The sequence below is a fragment of the Athene cunicularia genome (assembly GCF_003259725.1).
Source record: "Athene cunicularia isolate RWA chromosome 11 unlocalized genomic scaffold, athCun1 chr11_part1, whole genome shotgun sequence".
In the NCBI taxonomy this organism is placed as follows: Eukaryota; Metazoa; Chordata; class Aves; order Strigiformes; family Strigidae; genus Athene; species Athene cunicularia.
Window position 1 is genome coordinate 6121928 of NW_020799113.1, and position 10997 is coordinate 6132924.

Genomic DNA, 10997 nt, shown 5'->3' on the forward strand with positions numbered 1-10997 from the left:
TGGTCTGTGAATAACATCCTACAACAGTGAGACATTATTTTTTATTTAAATGTTAGGTACAGTATTGCTATTGTAAGACAATTATATTATTACAGTCCTGAGATACCTAGTTTCTGGTAGTAAAAATACCAAAATCTAATCCAACATCTCTCATAACTTTCATTATCCTCTTAATCTTTACCATTTTGGGGGTTCTATTTTGTAATTTTTGTGGTTTCAAAATGGTTAAAGTGCTCTACAGGGCATTTAAATTTTCCAGATTATGTAAACCCAACAAATATCCATCCTTTCATGTGATGGTTAATTAAAATAGCTGCTGCAACAAGAAGGATAAAAGAAATTTCTAGATTCATACTGAAATGGCAGGAAGTAGATCAAAATCTCAGATTACGAACGGAGAATACTGAAGTAATGGCTAATCATAGAGTGGATTTATCTAGCTAATTTTTACTGAGGTCCCTTTATTAGGAAGCAGTGCTGGGCTACTCAGGCACCGTGTATAATTTTCTCAGCTAAGAATTGCAATGGTGTGTTACAACTGCTTGCTTTGAAGATGGGGGAAGGGCAAGAAATAAAGTATTTTCTGGAGGAATGTGGAAGATATTGTACATCTGAGAACTAAATAAACTCTACACAAAGTAGAGATATTGTCTGTATCTGGACTGGCCTTCATTTGAGTAATATCAGTCTGTACCAATAATTAAAAAACTCAAAACAAGAAAAAACAAGAGTGGACTCATCTTCTGAAATTTTTGGCACTGAAAGTACAAGTAATTGTGGATTTTAACTCCTTAAAAAGCACCTTCTTCTGCACATCCTAAATTCCTCTTTAAGTAAGAAACATATTACAATGGATAAGTTAGGCAGCTACATGATTCCTGAAAAAAATTCAGGAACATAATTGATTCCATAGGAAAGTGTTATGGGCACTTTGATGTGAAGCAGGTTATTCATAGCGTAATCTTATCTTGAATTTATATTGAGGAATGAAAACACAAATAAAACTGGAGGCATGTCGCCTTCTACAGTCTGAATCGTCGTAGCCCTCGTGATGAATAAACCTAGTGTTTGCTGGAGGAAGCTGAACTAACAAAGATTGGATGCATGATCCAGCTGGGTAACAGCTGGTGAACAAAGTTGTGCTGATGCCTTAATTAGACATGTTTTCTAAAACTACCCCCGAAACACTGTAGCCTACACAAACTAGCTTTTTGCTCATTTTAAGACACAGAAAAAAAAAAAAAAATGCTAAAAAGGGCATGACCAAATATTAATAAACTGAAGAGGGTGGCCATCTAACTTTGTTAGAATCTTCTAACAAAGCTTCTTAGAACTTGTAACTTTTTGATAAGAAGACAAATCCAGCTCACTACAGCTACACTGCTTCCATTGACCTCTCAAAGCTGGTGTGTCTCACAATATGACAAACCTCAAGAATTCCTTTATCGAAGCAGAGGTATGTTTTTCTTAATTCTATTGGTGAATCACAAGGACAGAATAGGAATGTAATAATATATTTATGTGAATCAATAATGTCTACATTAGATGTAGTTTACACTAAATTATTACTTTTATTCTTTTATGATATAAAGAAAATTAATACACTCGATGTATATGTAATCCAATATATTTGGGTGTTACACTTGCCAAAGCCAGAAAGCTTGGAAAGTTGAAAAATATCAGTAGAGGGAGCTCCTACCGCATTTTTTGAAAAGATGTTTTATAACCTTAGGTGGACAAGCCATTTTGCATTCGTTACAAAGAAGCTGCCCCATCCCCGTGTGATATACTCTCTGACTGTTCAGCAGCGTATTTGAGGCAAACTACATAAGAATGCAAAAGGAAAACGGCTTAGTATCCATATGGCGTGTCATCTTTTGTAGATTATGGATGTATTGCAGGTTGCAAACTGCATATAACATCATTGCTCTACTTTTTTTTTTTTTTTTTTTTTTTTTTTCACATTGAACCTTTTCAGTCACCACAAATGTCAAGTAAAGATTGAAAAAATCAATACTCAAAAAAATAATTTGGTATGACATGGTAGAATTTAATTTGTCTAAGTGAAGGGGAAGGAGAACAAAACATTTTTTTTTCTTCTATATCCCTTGTCTTCTTGATCAATAGGATATACTATTTTCTGGTCTCAAAGTCTAATAACAACTTTCCAGTGTTCTTAAAAATCTTAAGGGTGTCATTTACTCATTTTCTCACCTGCCTTTTCTAATAACAAAGAAAGCAGCTTGATGAGATCAAGCACCAGTGACCTTCTCCGTGTGGAGTTCCTGAGAAACTTGTCTCCTGTGGTTTGATTACTTTGACAGAATGAAATACATGGTCACTGTTAATAATGACAACTAGCAGTAGCATATGAAAAAAGCCTCTGGCATTGCTGACAAGGGTCAGATAGCAGCACACGTTGCATTTCTGCTGCTACATTTAGTCATTTTCCATCACAAACTCAATTACATATCTTGCACGTCTGAGCAGGGTCTATGACTCGACACTATGAACTGTTACTAAAACAAAGGGTAGTTGAGGCTGTAGTTACAACTGAAATGCAGTTATCATACTGCTAAATTCAGCTGTGTGATTTGCTCACAAGTTGTCCCAATATTTTTGGCTGAGGGATCTGCCCAAAATAGAATCTCTTGCCTTAAAGCTTCTGTCTGCTCATTTCTCAATTAAAGGTGTTGTTTGAGTGGTCATGCAAATGTCCATCTTCATGTTTGGAGAAGGAAAACAACAGATTTTTTGGGGTTTGTGTTTTCTTTTGTCTTAAACGCCAGAGTTTAAAATATCTTGGAATATTCATTCTTATACTTTCTTTATATTACCAAGGGAAAAAAAACCCACCAAAAAACAACAGACAGTCTTGGTAAGTTTTTCAAGATATTTAGGTATCTGGATACACACATAGGTGTTTAGTAACATTTCTAGAGCCACTGAAATTCCTTTCAGGTTTGAAAACTTACATTTCTAGATGTGTAATGCCTTTAAAGTCCTTGTCTTAAGTGACTAACATGGCTAAGAGTCATTCTTAAAGTATTAAAACCCCCATATTTGCTTCATTGGTTGGTTAAAATTGAGATTGCCTTCATGACTGGATTTGATGAGTATCTCACGGTTAACTGGTAGACTGAATTCATGTGTTTTATACAGTGAGGTTCGACCAGAAAGAGGTGTTTAACCTGAAAGCTGTCCTTTTTATGCAATGGCTGAATAGATTTTTTTTTTTTTAATATAATCAATTTACTGAATGATCCTTAATTTCCATTCTCCACACAGTTGAGAGTATTCATTATGAAGCCTTTTGCTTAAAAAAGATAAATGACTAAAAATTTATTTTGATAAACTAATGAGGAATATCAGCAACTATTTCTTTTATTTTTTTCTTAATTATTTCCCTTGGGAAAATGGAGGAATCTTTAAAATCTGGTGATTGTGTGCTGTATCATGTTTATAAATCATCAGAAGATTTTAAAATTCATTTAGTAATTGATAATAAAGTGTTCAGTTACATCAAAAGTCTAGATCCTTGGGGAAATTTTTTATTTGCCATACATATTTGTTTTTACAACTTTTCAGGAAATGATACATTTCACTACTTATTTGCATAAGTTATTCTTTCCTCATTTTATTTTTATTTTTTTTTCTGCATAGTTGTGTTCCAGGTACCAATGAGGTTAAGTAAATCTTTGTTATAGGCTCAGTTAGAAGTGTGTGTAATACAGAAATGTTTATGCAAGTCTTCTGAGTATAGTCCAACTGAAAAAAAGGTTAGTCATAGTAATGGAAGAAACACCAGTTTATGGATTGATGCTGTAGTCTGAAAACATAAAATTAATACCTGTACTTCTCCAAATACTGTAATGTTTATGATGCAAATGATGATAGTTTTGAAGAACTGGTGCATAATGCAATAAAACTGATAATTTGAACTGTTGGATAACTAACCTACCCGAATGTACACACATGTGGGACACTAGCTGCCAGCTTTGCAGGTAGCCCAGGCACACATCTGTCCATGCCTTTAAAAAGCCCGAGAAGCCTGGCTGTGAACGGCTGGCTGCAGTGCATTACACCAGAGCCAGTGCATTATGTTCTGGGCCAGCTCAACGGACTGTTAGAAATGTATCGCTTCAGATGTGTAATTTTGTTTTTAGAGAGAAAAGGAGATGGATAATTATGCTTAGATTATGGGTATTTTTATGCTCCCTGTAGATATATTGATGATAATCCCCTGGCCTGAGACATTTTATTCCATTCTTGAGTAAAGGCTTTCATATTTTATCAAGGCTTTTCCTGGAGCCAGCCTTAAGCACTAACAAGAAAAATGACTGCTTGAGGCTCTGGTTCAGCCTTAGCAACTTAGCCCAGAGACTCAAAGGCACTCAGGTGTCGTGACACAGGGCTTTGCCACACCTGAGTTTAGACATCTGACCACCATACCAAAACCCTTCTCACTGAATACTAAGCTCAAACTACTTGTATGATCTACAGGCACGATCTTGCACTTCGGGATGAGTTACATGCAGATCAGCATGAAGAACAGAAACAGGCCAACTAGTAGGAATTTCAAAAACAGGACGAATGTTCTATTTCTTCTGCCTTCTTTGGCTCTTTACCTGAGACACCCAAGTTCATTGGAGGACACATCCTTTTTCATCTTCCCTGTGTAAGTTGTGCAGAAAGATAGTTACATTGAGAAGGCAAATAAACCTCAAAAGGAAGGAATCCTTCAGTGCTGAACAGAGCAGGGAGTTCATATTGACCACCCTGATGTCTTAGAAGACTCAGATGGGTATGTAGAGTTCATGAAGATGGATCTGGCCTTTGTATCCACTAGACACAAGTTGGTGTCTTTCTTCAGTTAGAGTTCACAGCTCACCGTCTCTCATGAAGGTAGATTTCCAGTTCCCTTAAAAAATGAGAGGCTTAACTGCCACTTTCATAATATAGGTGAGAGGTAATTCCTGTCTCCTCCCTCCCTCCCTCCCAGAATTATCCAGTCTTCTGGAAATTAGAGTGCTCAGTTAGGAATATGGATTTAAGGGTTTGTTTTTGCACCTGTGAATGCAATCCCCATTACATGCTTCTTGGGAGAGTTCCTTAAATCCCAGGCTGCGAAACTTTGCTGACTCTTTTTTTCCCCTATTCACAGTGGCCACTTTCATTCTGTTATGTGATGCAGAACAGCTTATAAAACAGGAAAGAGGGAGAGCAACTCCTCTCCTGCAGAATAGCTTATAACTGTAAAAACTGACCATTTCCACTTTGAGGGATCCTAGGAATCTCTAACATTTGCCTTAAATTTAGGTTTCAGTAAATGTAAAATTCAAACCGGTATACGATAGTTCTCATTAATTCAGTGAAACATCATTCATAGCACAGGCTCCTTTGAAGTGAAATTGAAGAGACTTGGCCTCCATTGACTCTGGTTTAAGTTTTGGTTTGGCAATAAAACTTCAAACTGAATGAGTTGTGGCTGCTATAGTTCTTATTCAATTTCTATGGAAAGTTCTTACTGTACTCACAAACATATAATAAGTGATCAAAAATGCCTCATTCCTAGCTCATATTTTGCTGACAGAGAAGATAATTTGCAAATGTATCAGTATTTTCTGGGGGTAGCTAGAATTCCTCGGCTTTGGCTTTTTCCCAGTTGATGTCATGAAACTGGCCATAAAACCAGACAGCAAAGTTATAACCAGGAGATATTTGCTGACAGTTTAACACATCTTATTAAGGGCAATAAAGTAATTGGGAGTAGTCAACATAAATTCATGATGGAAAAGTCATGTTTGACCAGTGTGATGGCCTGTGACAATGAAATGTCTGGCTCAGTGGATGAAGGGAGAACAGTGGATGTTGCTTGTCTTGACTTGTGTCTTTGACACTGTCTCCCATAACATAATTGTTGAAATACAGACTGAAGAAGTGGACACTGAGGTGGACTGAAAACTGGCTTAACTGCTGGGCTCAAACAAGTTGTGATCAGTAACACAAAGTTGACCTGGAGGCTGATCATGAGTTATGTACCCAGGTGCCAATACTGTCACCAGTACTGTTTAACATTTTTCTTAATGACCTGGATGATGGGACTGAGTGTACCCTCAGCAGTTTCCAGATGACACAAAACTGGGAGAACTGGTTGATACACCAGGTGGGTGCACTGCCGTTCAGAGGGACCTGAATGATTCAGGTCAGAGAATCAAGCTGTCGGGAACCTAATGGGATTTGACAAAGGGGAATGGCAAGTCTTGCAGTTGGGAAGGAAAGATCCCACACATCATCTGAAGTTGGATGGGGGCCGACCAACTGGAAAGCAGCTTTTCAAAGAAGGACCTGGGGGTTCTGGTGCCCCACAAGTTGGACATGAGAAAGCAATATACCCTTGTGACAAAGAAGGCCAGCAGGCAGCAGAGCATCACCAGCACTTTGAGGGAGGTGATCCTTCCTCTCTGCTCAGCACTGGTATGACACATCTGCAGAACTGTTTCCAGTTGTGGTTCCCTGGTACAGACATGGACATACTGGAGTGAGTCCAGTGAAAGACTACAAAGATGATTAAGGGACTGGAGTGTCTGATAGATGAGAAGAGGCTGGGGTTGCTGGGGCTGTTGAACCTGAAGAAGAGAAGGTACAGAGGATCTTATCAATTCATATAAATAGCTGATGGGTGAAGGAAAGCAGCTAGAGCCAGATTCTTTTCATTTGCAATCAGTGACAGGACAAGAGACAATGGTCACACATTGAGACATAGGATATTCCATTTAAACATAAGAAAAAGGTATTTTACTACAGTGGTGGGCAAACAGTGGAGCAGGTTGCCTAGAGACATAGTGGAGGCTTTTTCTGTGGAGATACTCAAAACCCAACTGGACGTGGCCCAGAGCAACCTGCTGTAAGCCTACGCTGGGCAGAGGGTAGGATTAGACAATTGTTATAGGTCCCTTCCAGCCCTATCCATTCTGTGATTCTGTGATCTTTCTGTCTCTAGATTTTTGTGTTGGCAAGCTTTCGAAACTCCTTTTTTGTGCATAGCAGTCTGAGAAGTGGTACCACAGTCCACATTGCTTACAGTTTAAAAAAGATGTGTGCCAAAGCACAGCTTCACATTTTGTAAGTCCTAAATCACAGGTTTTTGATTCTGACATATAGGTTTTTATTACATTTTTTGATGGGTTCATTCTGGTTCAGTCTGTATATATATTGGTCCATTCCTCATACAATGCTTTTCAATTTTGTTCTCTTTTGTTATTGCAATGTCTAGCCTTTTCTCCCCTTTAAACACTGTAAGCCTGTAAAATGTTTTGTAGACATTAAATTATCTGTAAATTTTACCAACATAAAATTCAGATAAACCTAAGGACGTGGAAAGTATTTACAAGAAAACACATGCTGAATGTATAGAAGCAATGTGTGTGGTAAAAAAGGTCACGTTCAAAATTTTTTAAATGATCAGTTTGTAACCTTGCAGTTGGTAAAAGGAAACAAATATTGGGGTACAGGGAGCATGCATGTGCAATATTTTATCTACCAAAACAGCTAGAAATAATTTTCACAGTCAGAGTACAAGGAAAGATGCACAACATGTTACACTTAGAGTTAAAAAAAAGATTGTAAGAAAAGAAATACATCTTTTTTTTTTCTTTTTCATGAAGCAAATAGAATCCTAATTTGAATCTGAAAGTTATTTTACTATGGTATTGTTGAGAAATGATGAGTGAACAGAGGTTATATTGTGATATTCATATGGTTATAGAAGAACCCAAGGTTAAGTAAAGCTTGAAAAGAAAATCTGGGTAGGAGAATGTACTGCAAGGTGTGTGAATTTATTCATAGATGAAATTCTGGAGAACATGATACATTTGACTCTGTGATTGTGAAGGTGGAGGTTTGCTGAGGTTCTTAAACTTGAAGTGAGTCTTAGGTCAGATAGACTGTTTGTGAGTAATAACAACACTAAACAAAGCTAAAACAGTTACCCTGAAGCACTGATTTCAACCATGAAACTCATATATTCAGGTTTTTACTTGGTAGCAAATATAAAAAGTATTGGCAAACTTGTGTGGACATCAGGTAGTAAGTATATAGCCTAAGTATTTAAGGCAAGCTTCTGGAATATAAGGTATGATTTTTAATGGTTAAGATAATAATTTAAGGAAATTAAAAAAGGAATATCATGGCCTTTTCTTGCAGTATTTATAAATGAAACCAGTTCTGGCAAGTACTCCATTCATTTAGAAGGTTGTTGTCATTTGTATGGCATCTTCAGAATTTGTATCCAGCTCAGATCCCTTGGGAAGCTTCACATTGGTTCTGGATCCCATTCTGAGCTCAGGCTTGAGCTCTGGCACAGTGCCCCATGTTGGAGTCTAGAGAAACTCAAGGTGCAAACATAAGTGGAAGTCCAGCTGCCCAAGGTACTTTAAAGTCAAACTATGAGGTATGAAATGAGCTTATGAATCTACACACTTAGGTCTATGCTGAACTGGAGTTTTCGGCATCACGTATGTGTGTACTTCAGTTGCTTTACTGGGCCTTGCCACACCTGTGACCTTTTTCTGGGATATTTCTCTCCTCAGGCAGTCAGCATGAATTCCTCAGAACATGAGGCCGTACATGCACAGCCTTAATAGTTTGAGTTTAGTAAGCAATCAAGCGTGGCCTAATGTAAGTTTTTGCTGGTGTAAAGGAGAAGTCTATTGCAATATAAAAATAAGACTAACACTGGATCTCTGAAATGGTATTAATGCATCCTTGCAGAAGCAGAGTGAATATAATTCAAATCTTTTTTTTTAATTTTAATGGGACCTGATATGCTGAACAGCATAAAGAATATAATGTGGTGAATTCTGATTGATAATCAGTGGATGCTCTAGCGAACTTATTACATGAAATCACAACAGACGACCTGACACTTCAATGCATATCCTTCATTTTTGAAGTATTCTGCCTTACGGGCTAGCATTCTCCTTGTCTGCACTTCATCCCCCAGGGGATTGGGAGATTGAATTTAATGGTTAGCTGAGCAAGGATGAGCTTAGCTCTGCTCATGTTAAGTTAATCATTGTTCTCAATGAGAAAACTTATTTTGCAAGTATTTATGCAACTTGTTTAGTTCAGTAATTGAAAACAAAATATATATATATATAAATTGTTTGGAGACCCTTTATTGGTCACATATAACTTTAATTAAGTGTAAAAGTCACTGGTTAAGTATTTGCAGTCTTTCATTAGTTGACTTGAGATTTCTAATCACTTGAAATTATATGAGATAAATTTAAGATTTCTTATCTAATAGATACATCTGCTTTTAATTGTCATGATTTTAAGTGGCACAATTGTTTGCATGATACATTCCTGATAACTAAATATATTTAATTGTCATAGCATCATAGAATGATTTGGGTTGGAATGGACTTTAAAAGTCATCTAGCTCCACCCTCCTGCCCTGGGCAGGGACACCTTCCACCAGCCCAGGTTGCCCAAAGCCCCGTCCAGCCTGGCCTTGAACCCTGCCAGGGAGGGGGCAGCCACAGCTGCTCTGGGAAACCTCTGCCAGGGCCTCACCACCCGCACAGGGAAGAATGTCTTCCTTATATGTAATCTAAATCTACCCTTTTTCAGTTGAAAACTGTTACCCTATGTCCTATCCCTACACCCCCAGACCAAGAGTCCCTCCCCCCTTTCCTGTAGCCCCTTTCAGTACTGGGAGGCCGCTCTAAGGTCTCCCCGGAGCTTCTCTTCTCCAGGCTGAACACCCCCAACTCTCTCAGCCTGTCCTCACAGGGGGTGCTCTAGTCCCGTGATCCTCTTTGTGGTCTCCTCTGGACCTGCTCCTTATGTCGGGGGCCCCAGAGCTGGGCACAGCACTGCAGGTGGGGTCTCACAAGAGTAGAGTAGAGGGGGAGAATCCCCTCCCTCCATCTACTGGCTACACTTCTCTTGGTGCAGCCCAGGACACGGTTGGCTTTCTGGGCTGCAAGCTTATGTTGCTGGCTCACAGTCATTTTTCCATCCACTAATACCTCCAGGTCCTTCTCCGCAGGGCTGCTCTCAATCCACTCCTCGCCCAGCCTGGGTTTGTGCTGGGGATTGCCCCGACCCATGTGCAGGACCTTGCACTTGGCCTTGTTGAACCCCATGAGGTTTGCACAGACCCACCTCTCCAGCCTGTCAGGGTCGCTCTGGATGGCACATCCCTTCCCTCCAGCATATCCACCACCCAGCTTGGTGTCGTTGGTGAACTTGCTGAGGGTGATTCGATCCCACTGTCCATGTCACCAGCAAAGGTGTTAAACAGCACTGGTCCCAACATCAACCCCTGAGGAACCCCAGTCATCACTGCTCTCCACATTGTAACAAAGCATAGGATTTAATGATTAATTCTTTGTGTGAATTCTCTTGGACCAGGATGTGATATCACTATGAAGAACATGATAAGACATAGCATGAATAGTTGTCATCCTTTCAGTTCTACCAAATCTAACAGGAATACCAATATTAACAGGTACTATGGAGACAAGAAACCCAAGTAATTCAAAACTGAACTAAGGATGGGAGTGCATTCACTGATCAGCTAAGGCCTTAAGCAAACCCTTTTCTTTCTTTGTTTTTCAGACATTACTCTGACTGATGCTCATCTAACTCACAGTGAGATGAATCAAATCTCTAGCTAGATGCATGAGTTTTCTCACTTTTCTTCTTCCTATTCTCTCCCCCATCCTTTTGAGATGTGGGAGTGAGCAAGTGGTTCTGTGGGGGTCAACACACCACACCACTAAAGTGATCAGAAGAGAGATGGGCATGCGTGTCAAGGACCTGAGGCAGAAAGAAAAAGGAGCGGAAGCAAAGCAATGGCTTGAGATCATTCTTTTTGATGATAACCATTTGATCATTTCAACTATATTATCTAACCATATTCTAGGAAAAAGAACACAAGAAAAAAACGAGAAAACAGCTGTAAAACAAAGCAAAGTTTTGCACAT